This window comes from Pipistrellus kuhlii, unplaced genomic scaffold (assembly GCF_014108245.1).
Source record: "Pipistrellus kuhlii isolate mPipKuh1 unplaced genomic scaffold, mPipKuh1.p scaffold_m20_p_6, whole genome shotgun sequence".
Classification (NCBI taxonomy): Eukaryota; Metazoa; Chordata; class Mammalia; order Chiroptera; family Vespertilionidae; genus Pipistrellus; species Pipistrellus kuhlii.
This window is the reverse complement of record NW_023425562.1, coordinates 68,725,905-68,746,174: the sequence shown is the minus strand read 5'-3', so window position 1 is coordinate 68,746,174 and position 20,270 is coordinate 68,725,905. Positions and strand designations below refer to the sequence as shown.

Sequence of the window (20,270 nt, the reverse complement as noted above, 5' to 3'; positions counted from 1 at the left end):
ACTGAAAGGTCCCAGGTTCAATTCCAGTCAAAGGCATGCACCTTGGTTGCAGGCACATCCACAGTAGGAGGGTGTGCAGGAGGCAGCTGATGGATGTTTCTCTCTCATCGATGTTTCTGGTGTGACAAGAGAAGCTTGAATGGAGTTCGCCAGGTCAAGAAGTGGGTGAAGGCTCCCTTCCTCTCTGTGAAAAAATCAATAAAATATATTTAAAAAAAATCTCTCTCCCAGAAAACCTAACCAGCAAATAAAATAAAGGAGGTTTCTGCCCACAGAAACGCCCTGAGGACAGTTGGGTCTTTACTGGGTCAGTGTATCACTCAAGTCTGCTTGCCTATAGGCAGGCACTCAATAAACACAGATGAATGAATTTTCTGTCTAAAACCCAGAGGGGCAATTATTGTCCATCTCACCCATTTCAGAGATGTTAACTGGTTTACCCATGCTCAGTTAGAACTACAATAGATGGTGGCATGTGCCAGCCAGAAGCTGGATTTCTTCCTTTCCTTTTTTTTTTTTTTTTTTAGAAGCTGGATTTCTTGATTTTTATTTCAAGCCTGAGCTTGCCCCAGGAAAGCTAATCCAGGTTAATTCCCGTTGATTAATCATTAATATGCCAATTTCAATACTGAGATTAAAAATAGGAATGAACGGTTTTATTTCACCCCAGCCCCTCTTTATTTCAACAGCTTATATTTTCCACTTCTCCCTAATACCCACTAGTACTACCAGTGACAAAAAGGGGGGTTATATAAAAAAGAAAAAAAAAAGGGGGGGTTATATGAAATTGGCCAAGAAATGGATAACAGGAGCAGGATTCTCAGCCATAGGGGCCAGGGAGATCATTTGGGGGCAGACCAGGCTGCTGCAGCCCTTTTGGCCTCTCAGAAACCTAAATTTCAAAGACCCTAGCTTTGGATCAAGTTCAAAAGAGTTAGGTTTAAGAGAAACTGATATAATAGTTAAAACCGAGGTTAATAATGATCTTAATTAAAAGATTCATTTGGTTATCAAGAGAGGGTGTTGGCTATCATTGGGAAATAACGCCATGTAATGAAGAAGTACTATTTGCTCACTTTTCTGGAAATGGGTGTTTTCTTGGGTCAGACCCTCTCTCCTTCCCCATTCAAGGAGTAAAAGCCAAAGGAGGGCCTGTAATTATTACTCTGCCAACTGTGGTTTGGATGAGATTATGCCTCAGCTATACCCTCCCTAAAAATGAGTGCAATGACGTCCTCTTCCACTCTGTATGTACCTCTGGCCTTTCCACCCAACTCCTCTATTTACTCAAGAAAATTCTTTTTCTGGTGCTGATTGCAGTCTCTTTGAAGATAGGGACTTGCCCTTCCCTGATCTGATCCCCAGCAGTCTTGTCCTCGCAGCCGGGGCCCGGAGAGGGCGCTGTTCGGGGGGGGGGGGGGGGGGGGGGGGGCGGGGGGAAGTTAGTTGGGTTTAAATAGAGTATTTTTCCCGGTTATTGATGGGTTGTGCAGGGTAACACCCACTGCCATCTCAGCTCCTCGGGATGCAGGGGCGCAGGCCCAATGCCACTGGGACTCGAACCTCCTACTGCCCGTCCAGGCAGAGCCCATTTCAAGTCAGCCTCAGGGAGCTGCACCACAGGCCCACAGTGGGCGTGGGCGGCCGGCGCCCCCTCCCCCGTCTGGCGGTGCGGCCAGCCCCGTCCCGCCCCCGCGCGGGGCCGAGCGCCGCGCAGCCCCGCCCCTCCCCGGCTCCGCCCTCCTGGTTCCCTGCAGCTCCTCCCCTCTCCCATTGGCCCAGGCGGAGACCCGCCTCCCTGCCCAATGACCGCCGCCGCTCCTTGGCCTCCCGCGCTCTGACTGGCCAGCGCCCGGCGGAGTGGCGGGGCTCGGGCCAATGGGGAGAGGCGGCCCGATGAATGGCTGGCGCGGGTGGGGAAGGCAGGAGGCGGCGATCCCGGCGGAGGGGGCCGTTCGCCAGCTCCGAGGCAGAAAGTGCCACGACTCCACACGCGCGCACGCAGCCAGCTAGCGGCCGGAGCGGACGGCGGACGGGGCGGGCGGTGTCGGGGTCGCGGTGTCTGCAGCTTCTCGGGGGGTGGCTTTTCGGCGTGAGGCTCGGCCGGCTCCTCTCTCCCGGTTCCGCGGCGGCGACGCGGCTGCTGCCCTCACGCTCTCTCTCTCTCCCGCTTCTCAGGCTGCAGGTAAGAAACTTGGCCCGGCCCTGCAGCGGCCGCCACGGCGCGTGGGCCGGGCCGTCGGGGCGCTGGGGCTGGGGCGAGGGCCGGCCGCGCCGCGAGTGACACGTCTCCTTGGCGGCCCCTCCCCCGGCAGCGGGCGCCGCCAGACGTCGCCGCGGCCGCGGCCCCTCTGGACCCTCGGAGCCCGGTCCGGCGCCGGGGGCGTGTGTGCCGGGCCGAGCCCGTGCAGGGGCGTCAGCCGAGTGCGCCCCACGGGGTGGACTCAACGCTCCCGGCCGTCGGAGTGGCCGGCGGCGGCCCCGCGGTGCGACGTGGCGACCCCTCCCACTCTGCCGGGCCGTCGGGCCGGCCCGCGCGCTCCGAAGTTGGGCTAAGAAAGTTGTCGGCGGGGTGGGGCGGCGCACAGCTGGAGGAGGAAGGGGTTAAGTTTCGGGAAGCGGCCGGATGACGTTGCCGGGCTGCAGTCCGGGCTGGAGGGGGGTGGGGGGACGGGCGGAAGGCTGCGGAGGCTGGCCGGAGGGGGGTGGGGGGAGGGCGGGATTGAATGAGGGGCCCGCGGGCTGAGCGCGCCCGCCTTCGGGCCGCGTCCTGGAGGCGCTTTGGGGGGTCGTGTGGCCCCGGACGGGAGGGCCTGGGACGCGGGGCTGCGGGGGAGGCCGTGCGGGGACCGAGGGCTGGACGGGGTCCGGGCTCTCCGGCGGCCGCCGTGGCAACTTCCCGGAGTGACTGAGGGAGGGAGGCGGCTCCCTGCTCCCCCTGGCGGCAGGGCTGGGGGCACCCTTTTCCCCCACGGCCGGGCCGTGCGGAGCTCAGCGCTCGGGCGCCCGGCGGCGGGGGTACGTGGGCACCTTGGGCCCTGCCTGGCCCGCCCCGCCCGTGCCACGATGAATGGGCTGGCGGTGCCAGGCCCTGGCGGAAGCGGGCACCTCCGGCCCGGCCGGCCAAGCGCGTTGGCACCCGCCCCGGCCGGCCAGGCTCCCCGGTTGCTCTCTGGGGCAGGGGAGGGCAGGCTGGGGTCCGCGCTTCCCTTTGGGGCTCCCCAGATTACTGTTTTTTTTAAATATATATATAGTAGGTTGGGATGTTGAAATGGTTAAAGGAGGGGGGGGTCTTCTGAAATCCCTGCACCGTTGAGGGTGACCTAGACCCAGCTGTTTGACTCCGGGTTCCACTTCCCTGTGTGGAAAACAGGGCTGCTGACGTTCCTACTTGAGAAAATTTGTGCAGCACATGCATGGAGTAATCAACAAGTGCTGGCCGTTGCTGTTGGAATGAATTTTTAGGGGCGTGTGGGGCTTGGGAGGGAAGTGGAGTCGCTCTGGCTCCATCCTATTTGCTGCAAATGCCAGGCTGGATTCCACCCCTATGCCACCATGCTTAGGGCTTTCTTATCTTTAGCCTGGAGATAGTAAAACACACTCACAATTAGGAGCTGGGCAATCTCCCAGGCAAGTGCTGGATAAAACAGGGACCTTGTGCAAACAAAAAGGCAGTTTGGCAATAACTCCTAGGGGTTGGAGGTCAGCAGAGACTAGGAAGCAGGTCAGAGGTCAGCAGAAACTAGAAAGCATCAAGGAAACGAAACTTTGAAGAGTTGTGAGCCTCCCACATTACTGTTTGCTGGAACCTTTAGGGTGAGGGTGCCTGGCTGGCACTTTCTGGAATTTGGGCCTCACATCCCAGGCTGGAGATCTCTTCAAGAACACTGCTGCTGAGGATCCAAAGACCTGGGTCTTTGTCCAGCACTCCCAGGAGTGATAGCTGCATGTTTTACCCCATCCCTATGCATTTGGAGAGCATGTATTCCCCGCTGACCCTACCTCCTTCCTGTTTTACACTTTCCCTCTGTGTTAGTCCTCTTAACTAACTTCCTGTTAAACTGACACCAGGGAAGTCTTGGTGATCCTGCCTCATGCTGCTTGCTTACTGTGGTGATGTCTCAGTTCCTTTATGAATTTTCCAAAGGTCAGCCAGACTATGGTTGCCAACCTGTTTCCCTTTCAGAGAGTAGCTTCCGGCTCTGAGGTCCTGGACCTGCCACTTCCCTCTCTAAGCAAAGAACAGAAAGTGGGGACAGACCTAGCAGGTTGTTTCCCTTTACACGGAGCAATTTGAACTTGGCTTGCAGAGCTTCTGGGCCCTGTATAGTGCAGAACAGGAAAGGTGCTGATTTGGAAATAGAGGGTGGCCAGTGGGTAGAGCTAAAGACATGCTATAACAGAATTCTTTCATAAATGGGAATCAGCCTTTGAACATCTATAAAGAGGTTAAGATGTTAGAGTGGTACTTTGGTGTCTTATTATTTTTTGATGTTGGGAGAGTTTTAAATAAATCTGAAATCATTGAGTCACATTTGAGCAATTTTGTTCTTTGCTGAAATGAACCCTAAGTCAACAAGCTGCAGAAATTATAGCACTGTATTTCATATAAGTGGTTGAATACAAGTAATTTAATTGGAATATTGGTTTATTATAGAGCAGGGATACTTTTAAAAGTGACAAGACCTCATACTCTTCTTACTTGTTCTTTTATTCCTGGAAGCTTATACTAATAGATGAAGGACACTTAGGCGGGGAGTCAAGAGTTCTTTTGAGACACCAGATTTTTCTTTGCTAAAATCTCGTTTTAGGGGGAATATGGTCCATTAGAATTGTGAAGGCAGTGTTATTTCATCTGTACATCTGGAGCTGCAATGGTTAGGGTCTGGCCTGTAACACAATAAAAGTTGACTAAATGAGGTAGACCACAAGTGATATAGTCTCATTAGTTGCTTCTTATCTCATTGAACAAATGAAGATGAGCCCAAGTTTATTTTTTAAAAGTTTAGAATTAGATTCCACAATAATATATATCATATATCTAGGTCTTGCAACAATCCTATTCTAAAGAGTAGGTATGGTTGTCCCTATTCTGTGGGTGAGATCATGGAAACCCAGCCTGCTAGGTGGTTGTCAAGTGAGTTCCCAATGCCCAGTTGCTGGGTGATGTGGGCATAGCCTTCATAATGTTAACCTATCCTATATAATAAAACCCTAGTATGCAAATTGACCCAACAGCAGAATGACCAGTTGCTATGATGTGCACTGACCACCAGTGGGCAGATGCTCAACACAGGAGCTGCCCCCTGGTGGTCAGTGTGCTCCCACAGGGGTAGCTCCACTCAGCCAGAAGCTGGGCTCAGCTGGCGAGCTCAGAAGCCTCTCTTGCCTCCGTGGGAGTGCTAAGGAGCAGCGAGCCGAGTGGTAAGGAGCAAGGGATCCTGGACTGTTAGAGGGTACAGACCGAGCTGAGGGGGAATCACCCCCCCACACACACACACACATACTGCACGAATTTTGAGCACTGGGCCCTAGTAGGTCCTTATAATTCCACACTTGCTGGGAGAATAACTGCCCAAGGGAGGACATAGAACTAGAAGATATAAATTAAAAGCTTTAGTGGAAAGAAGGTAGGAACTCAGTTGAAAATGTGGCAGTGCAAGAAGGTACTTTTAATTTCATTTCTCAAGCATCTTGTGTGCTGGGCCTTCAAACACTATAAATACAAAGTTGTGATATCTAGTTCTTGTCTGAAGAAGCTACCATCTAGAAAACTGTGTTGTCCAATATGGCAGCCACAAGGAATTATTTAAACTTAAAGTTAAATAAAATTTAAAATTCAATTTCTTAGTCATGCCACTCAATTTCAAGTGTTGGTTGGTGGAGATTTAGATCACTTTCATCATCATAGGAAGTTCTAGAGATAGTATTCTCTAAACATTCAAGTCTCTCTGTTCCTTGGAATATTTAGATATATTTATATGTTGAACCATATGAAATTGCCCATTCTATAATAAAAAAGTTGACTAGTGGTATTTCATGCACTTCAAACTAATGAGATATATCACCCTTAGAAAACATTACTAACTCTTTGTGTGCGTTGTAAATTGCATACCAAGAAAAAAGAAAGGAGGTGGGTAACGTAGATACCATAGTGTCTCTGCCTTGGAGGGATTCTTACCAATAGCATCAAAGCGATCAAACCAAACACACACAAAAATTGAACATCTATAAAGAGGTTAAGATGTTAGAGTGGTACTTTGGTGTCTTATTATTTTTTGGGCAAAAAGCATATGGTTTGTAGAGAAAGTAAATATTTAATTCTAAGTGAGAGAGCCTGGGCAAGAGGGCCACTTAGCATTATAGAAAATTAACTTGGGTGCTTTGTAGGAGGCAAATTCTGATGAGATTCCTGAAACAGGTAACCAGACTCCAGGTCTGAAAAAACAGACATATCTAGTATATTTCTTTCAAGTGCTATAAGTGACATGTGTCTCCCACTAGCAATGGGAAACAACTTTATAAAGAAAGTGTTATCATTTCTACATTTAATTATGTTTGCAAAACTGGAACAGCTGCCAGTTCCCAAATTTTGTATGTTCCAATATACAGGCATTTTTATACTTGGCTGACATAAGTTGTTTCCTGGGTCAATTATTATTTGCAAGGCTCTATTATACTAGTGGGCTGATCTTGGTACTCAGAGTAGAATAACATAAAACTAAAGTTAACAACCCAGAATGATGGGCAGCTGCTTATTCTCTTCTTGGTTAGAGAGGAGGTCCACTAAGATTGTGCCAGAAGTTATGAGCTATTTATAGTGATAATGAATATCATCTGCTGGCTCAAAGCTGGAATAAAAGACTATTTTAAGCCCAAACCTTGAATTCCATAAACTATCCCTGATTGAGATATGAGCAAATAAGATCTGCTTTGGATTGTCTTAAGGCTGGTGCCTTGGTCTGCACGTGAGATTTGCTTGGTCAACCTCATGTTACTAAACAATTAAATCACCTTTTAAAAATGGAGAATTTTTTTCATAAAATCTAGATTATTGGGCTCTTGGGGAAAAAATGGGAATTTCTGGCCACAGCAGGTCTGCTACCTTTAATACCAACCATGGACAGTGGTCACACTCTCTGGTCAGGACCTGTGATCTCTTTCACCAGCATCCTACCCTGATTTCCATGACTTGTGTGGGCATTGGCTGTCCCTGAGAGGGCACCTGAGTGGTCACCAGTGTCTTTTGCTTAGCTGGTGGGAGTTTCATTACCAGAAATAAGTAGTTCGACCTTGGACATAACTTTTCTCTTCTTTGGACTATGGTGTCCTCCTCTTAAAAAATTAAACTAGGCCAGATGGCTCCATCTTTCAGGCCACAAATCTTGGTTTATCCTTAACTCTGCTTTCTCATACTTGTATCCTGTATAATAGCAAATTCTGTCAGCTCTACTTTCAACTCAGAGCCAGAATTCAGCTATTCTCACTACTTTCACTAGCACCACCCTGATCCAAATCCCTCTCATGTTGCCTGGGTTATTATTTTTTTATTATTTGATCAATATTTATAATTTTATTTATTTATTTATTTATTTATTTATTTATTTTTTGCCTGGGTTATTTCATTAGCTCTGAAGTGGTCTACTTGCTTTTTGCTTTCAACCCCTGACTTCTAGTCTGTCCCAAGAGAAAATCATGTCACTTTCCCGTTTAAGATTCTCCTTGGCCACTCGCTCTTACCATCTCCTTGCTCTCTGCTCCAATCACTCTGGCCCCCCTCTTTTTTCTCAGGCGTGGTTCTACTTCTGGGCCTTTCTACATGCTGTTGCTTTCTGCGGGGAGCTTCTTTCCAGATGGCCACATGGCTTGTTCCCCACGTGAAGAGTTACTTCCCTGACCACCCTACTTAAAGTGACAAACCCTGCAATCCTTACCTTTACTCCAGCTCCCTGCCTCACCTCTCTGCATGGTTTTCTCTTCATTATCACCATCTGACATGCTGCCCTTGAAGCATAAGCTCTACCAATGGAGGGATGTGTCTGTTTTGTTTCTCCAAGGTATCTCTAATTCTTGGAATAGTGACCAGCACACAGTAAGTGCCCATCCTTGCTGAACTAATGGAAAGATGCCATTCTGCTTGTGTTCTATGAATCTACTATTTATCTTGAAGTCATCTAGATTCTTAGAGCATCAAGTATAAACATATTCCAAAACTAGGTGGTTTTTGGATTTCTTCCAGCCTGGCTACAGTTAGGAAATTAACAGTTACATCCATGGATGGGTGCTCTCAAATGTGGACAGATAGTCCTGCTCTGCCAGCAGAGGCCAGGGATTTGAAGTGACCCTTAGAGGGAGGCTTGGGTGTTTGCTCTCTTCCTAGGGCCCCAAACCTCCATGTTGCTTGTATTGATCTCAGTGCTACCTGTTCTCCATAGTCCATCATTCACACCAGGATCTCTCAGCAGACCGGCCCCTTACCAGGTATTCACACCAGTTCTCTGAGAATTAGCTGATGAGCATTAGGTGAGGCTTGCAGGTGGAATTTGTGTTTGTGTCATGAATGTTCCATAGTGATAGGAGGGAAAATTTGTTCCTTTTAACTGGGATTCCATTCTCTCTTCTTTTAGTCAGACTGAGGAGTACGAAATGTTGCTAAGATTAACCTCCTGCCTCCCCATGTGGTGGTTTTCTTTCTTCTGGGAGAAATTGCCAGTGGAAGCCAAGGAACTGGAGGAAAATTATTGGGGCAAGTGGTCCAGCAAGGGGCCATGCCAGGTCTAGCCCCCTTCTATGTCTCTGCCTTTTTCCCTACTTTTGCTGTTAGGCAAAGAAATGAAAAGCAGATAGTAGATTCTTAGCTGTTTCTAACCAAAGAATAAATGAATTGACACCCTGAATGAAAAGTCTCATTTGTAATGTGCCAAGGGACAGTGAAAAAATCAACTTCAGCTACGACTCTGAAGCCCAGACACTCTTTTCTGTGTTATGGCGCTTTCCTCTTAAGTTGGAAGATCCTGAGCCTTACTTTGAACAGTTTGATTTTTAAAAGTGGTGAGAAGGATGGCACAGTGGGCTTGGCCTTGGACAGTGAGGGTCTTGGGAAGATTAAAGTAAGAGGTGACTTCCCACCTTGACCTTGGTTCTAGCTAAATCGTGTATGTGTGTATGCACAGGTGAGGTCTGGGAGGTGGCAGGATTAAAAGTGCTGCAACAGCCCTAAGTGGTTTGGCTCAGTGGATAGAGTGTGGGCCTGCAGACTGAAGGGTCCCAGGTTCGATTCCGGTCAAGGGCATGTACTTTGGTTGCGGGCACATCCCCATTAGAGGGCATGCAAGAGGCAGCTGATTGATGTTTCTCTCTCATCCATGTTTCTAACTCTATCCCTCTCCCTTCCTCTCTGTAAAAAAAAAAAAAAAAAAAAAAAGCAAAATATGTAGTATATAAAAAAAAATAAAAGTGTTGCAGCAGATTCTCCAGTCATTAATGATGCACTTCCTTCAAGATTCACATGATAATTTTCCTACCAGAGTTGGCATCTGTGTACTATTTTTCTCTTTACTGAAGTAAAAATGCAGTCATAGTCTGTAGAACAATACAGAGTGGGCAAACATAAGTTTACAGTTGTTTGTACGGACAACCATATAATACAAGAATAAACTCTGTTTCACATACCCACTACTGTAAACCTGCTTTTGCGCATCCTGTATAAACTTTGTTTCACAAGTTAAACATCCTATTTAACTAGCAGATCAGGATGATCATATCCCATACTGCCCCCTGCCACGGCTCCTCTTGTGCCCACTTTAGGTGCTGCCCAACCCCCAGGATATCTGCTGTCCTGACTCCTATTTAGCACACAGATTCATTCAGCCTGTGTTAAAACTTTATGTAAATGGAATCATATGGCATATGCTCTTTGGGTCTTTCATTGGTTGTGTGTGAAGTTCATCTATGCTCTTGGACTAGTTCATTTGTTTTTTTCTGTTTATTTTTTGTTAATCCTCACCCGAGGATATTTTTCAATTGATTTTTAGGGAGAGTGGAAGAGCGAGGGAAAGACAGAGAGAAACATCAATGTGAGAAAAACACATCCATTGGTTGCCTCCTTCAAGAGCCCTGACCAGGGCCGGGGTTGGGGAGGAGCCTGTAACCAAGGTATGTACCTTTGATCTAAATCAAACCCTGGGACCATTTGGTCTGCAGGCTCTGTCCACTGAGCCAAACCATCTGGGGGGAGGGGGGGGGCGCTAGTTCATTTTTGTTGTGTAGTACTCCATCATGTGAATGCATCACAGTTTATCCATTTCACTATGGATGAATACTTGGATAGTTTCTAATTTGGGACTTGTAAATTACATTTCAGAGTACAAAGTCTTGCCCCTGACTTTGGTGACTACTTGGCTATATTTCTATTGGATCTCTTCCTAAGAACTAGATTTTGGGACTACAAGGAGACATATGCTCAGCTTTAGAAGGGAGTGCTAGACTTTTTCCCCAAAGTGCTGGTACGACCCTGTTTCCCCGAAAATAAGACAGTCTCTTATATTAATTTTTGCTCCCAAAGATGCCCTAGGTCTTATTTTCAGGGAATGTCTTATCTTTCTATGCGCTAGGTCTTATTTTTGGAGGATGTCTTATTTTCGGGGAAACACGGTAGTATATATTCCCACCAGCAATATATGAGAGCTTGGAATATATTATACAGTAGTTGACTTTAAAAAATGAGTCAAAATGAAGTTTAATTTACCATTGCTGTTAATAAGAAATAATTTTCATGCCGTAGTTTTCCTTGTCAGAGAGAGGATGGTTTGGCTGCAGAATTCCTTAATCAAAGATGGGCCTTTGCAGAGGGCTGTGAAAGAGGGCCAGGTTTTATTGCCTCTAAGCTAATGCTGCCTCTTAATCACAAATCTGAGCAGAAAAGGCAGTTTCTCTTGCCTTAGTTAAATAAGGGAGAAAGAGCTCAGCTGTACTCTGGGCCTGAAGATTTGAGTTCTTCACATGCTCCTCTCACCCAGGTTAATGTAATTACTGGAATATTAAGCAAATTTCTTAAAAACAAAGGAGCCATTAGTTGAATACTAGAGTTTATTTATTATTGGCCTACACTTTCTAACCTGAAAGTATGCACACCTCCTGTTCCTGGAATCCTTGTGCAGAGCCCAGGGTTGGTGGTATAGGACACTACATGCTCCATTCCTCCTGGATTGTTGTATATCCAGGTTTCGCTTTGGAAGGCTCCCTAGCACAGTCACATCTCCTGTCATGCAGGAGAGATGATTTCCTTTTTCTTTTAAGAGTTGATTGGCTGGGATTTGCTTTGGCTATGAGTGACAAAAGTTCCACATGTCAGTATAAAGAAGGAAAAGGGCACTGTATTTCTGATGATAGGATTGACTGGGTGAACTGACTGGGATTGGGTGGGGCAAGTACTACAGATACAGACATCTTCCGAAAGCATTGAATGACTTGGAACATATTGAGGAGGCTGAAGTTTCAGTAAAAGTGGAGTAATTCTGGATAGTATGCACAACCCTGAAAACATTGGGCAAACTGAGTTTTGATGGTGTCTCTGGGCACAGGGGGCAGTATGGTGGAAGACCCTCACTTTTAGAGTTGAAATCACAGAGGGCTCCCATGTGTTTAGGGTGAGGGCAAGTCAGGAGTAGGCCCATTCACCTGCTGTGAATTTGAACTGACAAGTTTCCCCTCATGCAGATCCCATGACCCTAAGTAAGAAATTCTCAGCCAATTTTTAAATTCTTTATTTTAGAGTTTACCTAGACAGGTAGCACTTCTGGGCCAGTCCACCAACACACAGATTTTTGAAGGACTAGACCTTTTTTATAGGCTCAGTGAATTCCCAGGTATCTATGTTTATAAAAGCCTAATATGCAAATTGTCCCTTGGGAGTTTGACCAGGAGTTTGCTTAGTATAATGCGCACTGACCACCAGGGGGTGGCGCAGAATGAAGGAAGGCCCCATCCAGCAGCCAGCAGCCAGCAGCCAGGGAAGGAAGGCCCGGATTGGCCTTGATTGCTGGCCAGGCCTAGGGACCCTATCTGTGTACAAATTTTGTGCACCCGGCCTCTAGTAATTTATAAAGGAAAATGAGGATACTCTAATTAAGAATAACTTAACACAATGCAGAGATCAGGGAGGATAGTCTGAGAAGTGTGTTTAATTGGGGTTCCAGGAAGGAAGAGAGATTATGAGACAGAGTCAGAATATGATGAGATAATAATGAAAAGTTTTATAGAACAGATGAGACACCCATCCCCCAAAAGAAAAAATAAAAGCCACATGTAGATAGTGTAGTGATTGATACATCAACCAAAGAGAAAAATAAAGAGAAGATGAAATGAAGGTAACTTTTAAGACAAAAAACAAGATAGTTTTTCCTAAATGAAATTCTCATGGATGTTCCTGGAAGGAAAGTAATGCTAAATGGGAAGAGTGAGATGTACAAGCAATGAAAAATAAAAAATGTGACAAATACTTTTATTTGCGTAATTCCAAGCAAATGTAAAAGACTAATAATGTTGACAATGGGATTATAAACAGTAACGTTGAATTAGCGCAGAGGGGTAAAGTTTTGTTTAATTTGGTGAACTCTGTATGTTATTTTTTAAAGGTTATTCCTAAGGAATAGAAACAGCATATTCTATGATAGTAGAGAGAGCAAATTGAATGATTTAAGAACAATAAAATAAAGAGATAAGAAAGGAGATGAGGGGGGAAAAAAAATGCCAGGACCATGGCGGAATAGCACAATATAAGATGCTATATTAAAAGTCAAATATATTGGCAATCATATTAAATGTAAGTTTACTAATCACTCTAGTTAAAACAAAGATATATCAGATTTTAAATAGACTAACACAAAATAGTTAAAGAAAAGGTCACTTCATGGTTATAAAAGTTCAATTCTGCTTAAAGATACAGCATTTTTAACTTTGCATCTTATTAACATAATCACAAAAAAATACAAAACAAAAATTGATAGGACTACAATGAATAGCCAAATCTATAAACTATTATAATAGAGAATTTTAGCACATCCTCTTAGTAATTGACAGCTAAACAGACACATAAATAAATGAGGATTAGAACTTAGAACAAAATTATGAATGTGGTCTATGTATGACTGTTATAAATAAAACACTGCAGCCAGCTAATACATATTTGACTTCAAAATTTTTGAAAGATTGGCCACATCCAGGACTTTAAAGTAAGTCTCAATAAATGTCAAAGAATTGAACTTATCTAAAGTAGGTAGCACAATTCAGTTAAACTATAATAGAAATATGAATGAAAAGATAAATAAAAAATCTGTGTATGTGGAAATTTTGTAAAAATCTGCTTCTAGCCCAACTGGTGTGACTCAATGGTTGAACATTGACCTGTGAACCAAGAGGTTATGATTCAATTACCAATGAAGGTCATGCAGGAGGCAGACAATTAATGATTCTCTATCCTATATAATAAAGGTGTAATATGCAAATGGTCGTTGCCTTGAAGCATAAGGACCTACCATATAACAACCGGATCATGGATCAGCAGGAAGGTGGGGCAGTAAGCTACAAGTGGGCTTCGAGAGAGAGAAGAGGACGGTGGCGAGCTACTGGTGCATGGATTCATGCGCAAGGCTACTAGTCTTTGATGTTTCTTTATCTCTATTTCCTCCCTTCCTCTCTGAAATCAATAAAAATATATGTATTTTTAAAATAAAAATCTTCTTCTAGTATTTATTATAGGCCGAAAAAGTAAAAATGTTTTGAAGTAAATAATAAATACTACATATCAAAACTTAAAGGGTATAACTAAAGTATTATTTACAGAAAAGTGTATAACTTTAAATACATATATTAAAAAAATAAAAAAAATAATTGAGCTAAATAATAAGCATCTCTTTCTAGAAATTACGAAAGATGAAATAAAGTTAAAGCAATCAAAGGGAAGTAACAATATGAAGGAATTAATGAAACAGGAAACAGACATATAGTAGAGAAGTTCAATAAAGTAAAAACGTCATTCTTCCAAATGATGAATAATGTTGACAGATATCAAGCAAAATTGACCAAAAAAGGGCATAAGTAATTAATATAAAAAATGTAAAATGGGACTTTGCTACAGATGTGGTTAACATTGGAAAATGTGTAATTATTATGAACAACTTATGCTAAGTAAAAATAAACCAGTGTTATTTGTGTTCATTAAAAACATCTGAAAGATCCAGAGGAGGGGGTGCTGTGCAGAGAACACGTCTTTCTTACCTCCTGACAACATAAATCAATTTCTAGGGAAATACTATTTATCAACACTGAGTCAAGAAGAGAACCAAGAACCTAATAAAAAATATCTCTACAAAAAGCTGCTAGCAAACATCACACTAAACAGCAAGACACCTAAATTTCCCTTTGAGATAAGAAAAAAACAGGATACCTGCTATTATTCCTTCTCTCTAGCACTGTGTGGGAGGTCCTATCCTGTGCAAAGTTCAGGAAAAGTGAAGCAGAAGATATGAAGATTGGAAAGAAAGGAACAAAAACTGATTCATAGGCAATGAACTTTTATAACTGAAGTGACCTTTTCTGTATGCTTATATATGTAGAAAAAAAATTTTTTTTTTTTTTTTTAATCTACAGATATGTTACTAGAATTAGGCAAGGTTGCTTGGGGGGGGGGGGGGGGATTAGTTATATTTCTGTATACCAGCAGCAACAGAAAATGAAACTTATAAAGAGAGACCATTAGCAATAGTGTAAGAACTAGGAAGAACCAAGAAATAATTCTTTCTAAAAGCATGTAAGTCATTGCAGTGCATTATTTTCCTTTATCAGGATACTTGTGTACATCCTGATACACAAGATGACTTAATGGTTGGATCTGGTACTTATAACCATATAAGTGAGTGACTCCTATCCTGATGTCATTTAGTAGAGCCTTCATTCAGTTGATGTGCTGAGGTTTGCTTGGTGGATACAGTACAGAAGAGACTGATCTCTTCCTGGGAGCTTAATGTCTACTGCAGTAGGAATTCTGTTGTGGGCTAGCACATTTTAACTGTTCTTGTCCATTTTGGGAAGTCAGGATTCTTGATTTTAACTGGTAGGCTATGTTGTCTTCATAAATGAGGTGAAGCATGTAAGTTTCTTATAAGCTCTCAGATTTAGGTCTATTTAAGTCCCTACTTTTCCAAAGACTGTTATTGTGGATAAATACAAAAAAAAAAAAAAGAAAAAAAAAAAAAGTCAATTCTTTATTTTTCCCCCCTTAGGCATAGAAATTGAATCTGAAATGGCCGATGAATAAGCAAAGGCTTATAATAGAATACATTTCTATTTTTAGTGTTTAAGCCTTTCTTTAAAACGAGTAGCATTGTTTCTTTAAAGTAGAAAGCTATTTCCATCTTATTAAAGCATGAAATAAATTATTTCAGATCACATCTTTTAGTTACAGTATTTCTCTGTTTCTTTGAGTTAAAAAAATCAATGATTATGCTTAAAATTTTAAATCAGATCTGAAATTTATCTAGAAATGTTAAAGTGAATAAACATGCTTTTAAAAATGTAGTTGAGTTTATAAGGTAGTAAAAGAGATTGTCAGAGGCCATCAATCAAGGAAGGGTGAGGGGAGTGACTGGGACCCAGGAGTAAATTAACCCTGGGGTACGGGTAAGGTGTTGTCAGCTAGAGTTTTCTTGGGTCTTAGGCCTTTGGCTTTAATGTCCAGGTGGTGATAGGGGTTGGTCTAAGGTGGGGAGTGGGACTTTAGTCTCCCTTCATACATCCAAGTAAAATCTGCACCTTTGAAGGTCCGCATCCTCAATGACAGGACCAATTAGTGGCAAGGGGTGGTAACCTGTGGAGCTTATCTGTTTTGTCCCAGGGCTGGGGAGAGAAAATCTCCTGAGAATTATTAACAGGAGGTTCATGCTGGTTGTAAAAAAGTAGTCTAGACCCTGGTTTGAAGAAAATATAGAACCGCTCTGCAGAAACAGCTCCACAACTGAGCCCTGACAGGATTGCCACTATAAAAGGCCCACTAAAGATATACATAATCATTATTAAATTCATAAAAGTAGATAATGAAAAATGTTTATGGGTAAAACATTAAAATGTTTAGGGGTAAAACAAGATGACTTAAAAAAACAAATAGAGCTGAAACCGGTTGGCTCAGTGGTAGAGCGTCGGTCTGCAGACTGAGGGGTTCCAGGTTCGATTCCGGTCAAGGGTATGTACATTGGTTGTGGGTACATCCCCGGTTGGGGGTGTGTAGGAGGCGGCTGGTTGATGTTTCTCTCTCATTGACATTTCTAGCTCTCTATCTCTCTCCCTTCCTCTCTGTAAAAAAAAAAAAAAAAAAAAAAAAAAAAAAAAAAAAAAAAAAAAAAATCAATGAAATATATTTTTTTTAAAAAACCACAAAAACAAATAGAATAAGTTAAAGGACTAATTATACAGCTGGTTAGATTCAGCTGAATAGACAATTGGCAAAATGGAACAAATGTCTGAGGAGTTTTCCCAGATGGTAGCACAGAGAGATTGAGGTCTAATTAGGAGTTCTATCACAAAGAAACAGACAAGAAATTTTTCAAATAACTAAGTGGTTAAAGTTTTTCCAGAATTGATGAAAAATATGACTCCTCAAACGCAAAGAACAACAAGCCCAAGTTAAGATAAATAAAAATAAATATACATAAAAAATTATTTTGCTTAAATCCTTAGAACCCAAACATGGATCTTAATAGTAGTGAGAGATTTTTAGAAAGGTATTATGAAGAAATGACATATTGACTGACAGTCTGCTTCTCAATAATAGCTACCTTTCACCCCCCCCCCCCACCCTCTCACTCCCCACCTCCAAAACAGAGGACAAAATATATCTTCAAAGCAGTGAGAGAAAATAACTATCAGCTTGGAATGCTATACTCAGTTAATCCATTCAGTTTCTTCAGGGCTATAGGACTGAGAAAGTTCATCAAGAGATCTTTGCTCAAAGAACTGGTCCAGGATATACTTTGGGTGGACCAAAAAGAAGTGAGTAAAATGCAAGAAGCATTGATGAGCAAATAAATGGGTAATATAAACATAAGCTCTGGTGTACCAGAGTAGAAAAGGGGCTCACATGAGATGGAAAGGTACCAAACTTCAGGCCTACTACAGGTCTATTGGGGAAATGACTAGAGGCAATGGTGAATGTCAGATATGATTGTTAGGAAAATGCATGGGTAAAAATCATATAAATTATAATTTGAATAGTCATTAAAAAATAGAAAGGGAATATATAACTTTGTACACCATAGCAGAAAAGAGTGTGGCTTAAATATTCCAATAAAATGTAAAAAAGGAAAAGGGGGGAGGGGAAAATAAGCAAAGAAAAAAAGAATTGTGAATAGGAATCACAAAATAAGGGTATAAATAAGTCCAGTTATATAGGAAATCATAATAGATATTGATGGACTACATGTACCAGTTAAAAAGATAATTTGACACACTAGTCTTAAAATTTAGGCAATATGATATTTAAAAAATGAAATATATTTTTATTGATTTAAGAGAGGAAGGAAGAGGAAGAGAGAAGGAAACACTAATGATGAGAGGGAATCATCGTTTGGCTGCCTCTTACATGTCCCCTACTGGGGATCCAGCCCACAACCCATGCATGTGCCCTGACAGGGACTGCAACTGTGACCTCCTCATTCACAGGTTGATGCTCTACCACTGAGCCATACCAGCCAGGCACTATATGCTATTTTTAAGAGTTCTATGTAAAATATATGAAAGATTTGAAAGTAAAGAATAAAAAAATGATTCCAGGTTTGTATTAACCCCCCAAAAGTGGGTATAACTTTTAAGACTTTAATGGGGAAAAAATTCATTGTAGGGATAAAGACCATCACTATATAATAGGGGGGAAATAGCAGCTATTTTATTAGGAAGATGTAACAATTCTGATCTCATCTTCACCTAATTCAGTGACCTCCAAATAAAGCACAAATTGATAGATTCCCAAGAGAAATTGGTAAGTCCATGTTCCTGGTAGGCAGTTTTTAAAGCTGTTAATAACTATTAGATTAAACAGTTTCTGTAAAAGATTATTAAGCTCAAACTAAAGATACAGTGGAACTCTTTACTCCATAGAATACACACATCTCTATAAAAATTGATCACAACCTAGCAAAACTCATCAACTGTCATATTCTAAATTGGTGTTTTTCAAACTATAGAGTTTTAAAGACTAGTTGGTTGTGAAAACCTTTAAGAGATTTTTGATGGCAGAAAATACCATTGTATCCCACATACTAATACTGAGTTATTGTTTCATGAAAGTTTATTTATGTGTGTATATACAGAAACATGCAAATTGTTTGTATCTCTGCTATACCCACAAGCCACGCTCAGCAGCCAATCAGGAGTGAGTGTGCAGATTAACCCAACCAAGATGGTGACAGCCACAGAGCTGGACCAAGCTTCCCCTGCCCTGGCCTCCACTCAAGACTATAAAGTTTCAATTGTAGAAGACAAATCCCAACAAAGATGGCAGTGGCCACAGAGCTGGAGCAAGTAGGAGGCTTGGGTTGTCCCCGGCGATAGAGGAAGTCACGTTTCCCGTGCACCCTGGCCTGCCCTGGCCTCTGTTCAAGGCTATAAAGTTTCAGTTATAGAAAATAAATATATCCTAGATACCTGCTTCCAGCCTATGCTTGGGTCTCTAGAGTGTGTAGCTGGCCTGCAAACCACCACAGGCCCCTTGGGATCCCTCACCCTGAGCCGGGAGACCCTTCAGGGCAAACCAGCTGGCCCCCACCCATTCACCAGGCTTCTATTCTATCTAATAAAAGAGCAATATGCAAATTGACCATCACTCCAACACAAGGTGGCTGCCCCCATGTGGACACAAGATGGCCGCCACAGATGGCCAGTGGGGGAGGGCAGTTGGGGGTGATCAAGCCTGCAGGGAAGGGCAATTGGGGTGGACCCAGGCCTGCAAGGGAGAGCAGTTGGGGGTGGGGGGCCAGGCCTGCAGGGGAGGACAGTTGGTAGGGACCAGGCTGGCAGGGGAGGGCAGTTGTTGGGGACCAGGCTGGCAGGGGAGGGCAGTTGGGTGGACCCAGGCCTGCAGGGGAAAGCAGTTTCAGGAGGGAGGGGATCAGACCAGCAGGGGAAAGCAGTTAGGGGCAATGAGGCTGGCAGGGGAGGGCAGTTAGGGGTGACTGGGCCTCAGGGGAGGGCAATTGGGGGGGACCAGGCCTGCAAAGGAGGGCAGTTAGGGGGGACCAGGCTGGCAGGGGAGGGCAGTTAGGGGCAATCGAGCTGGCAGGGGAGCAGTTAGATACCAACCAGGCTGGCAGGCAGAAGTGGTTAGGGGCAATCAGGAAGGCAGGCAGGTAAGCAGTTGGGAGCCAGCAGTCCCTGGATTGTGAGAGGGATGTCCAACTGCCTGTTTAGGCCCGATTCCAGTAGGATCGGGCCTAAACAGGAGTCAGAGATCCCTCAAGTGGTCCTAGATTGGTGAGGGTGCCGGCTGGGCTGAGAGACACACACCCCAGTGCACAAATTTCGTGAACCGGGACTCTAGAGAGAGTGTGTGTGTACACACAAACAAATATATATATGCTTTTTACATATATGTAAAGGCTTAAGTGACCAAACAACCTGTCGACCAGCCACTATGATGCACACTGACCACCAGGGGGCAGACACTCAATGCAGGTGCTGCCTCCTGGTAGTCAGTGTGCTCCCACAGGGGGTGTGCCACTCAGCTAGAAGCAGGGCCCACAGCTGGTGAGCGTGGCTGCTGTGATGGTGGGAGCCTCTCCTGATTCCACCAGTGCTACTGAGCTTTGGCAGATGCAACAGGCTGGAATGAGCACAATGCCCAGCCCTGTCTTGGCCTCCTGCCTGGCTGTCTACCACTTGGCTCACTGCTACATCCCTTCGGGGGATGTCTGACTGCCAGTTTAGGCCCAATTCCATAGGCTACGTGGGGATTGGACCTAAACTAATATTCATACATCTCCAAAAGGAACCCAGATTGCAAGAGGGGTGCAGGCCAGGCTGAGGATCTGCCCTTCCCACCTTGCACACATTCAGCATCGAGCCTCTAGTTCAGCTATAACCAGGAAGAACTCCTCCTTTTTTGTGACAACATGAATGGACTTTTTCTAAGGGCATTGTGTAAATGAAATAAGTCAGAAAAAGAAAAGCACTGTATGATCTCCAAATCTTAACCAAAAAAAAAATCTCATTTCATAGAAAAAATG

The 20,270-nt window shown here is 43.8% G+C and overlaps 1 protein-coding gene across 43 annotated transcripts in view; it reads left to right on the top strand.

The window, feature by feature from the left end:
* The first annotated feature begins 2,046 nt into the window (after positions 1 to 2,046).
* RRBP1 (ribosome binding protein 1) overlaps positions 2,047 to 20,270 on the top strand; it is a 68,411-nt gene continuing 50,187 nt past the window's right edge. For all 43 annotated transcript variants that reach the window (XM_045574171.1, XM_036419112.2, XM_036419099.2 and 40 more), the window contains exon 1: positions 2,047 to 2,185. The gene's annotated coding sequence lies outside the window, so the exon portion shown is untranslated. The remainder of the gene's footprint in view (positions 2,186 to 20,270) is intronic.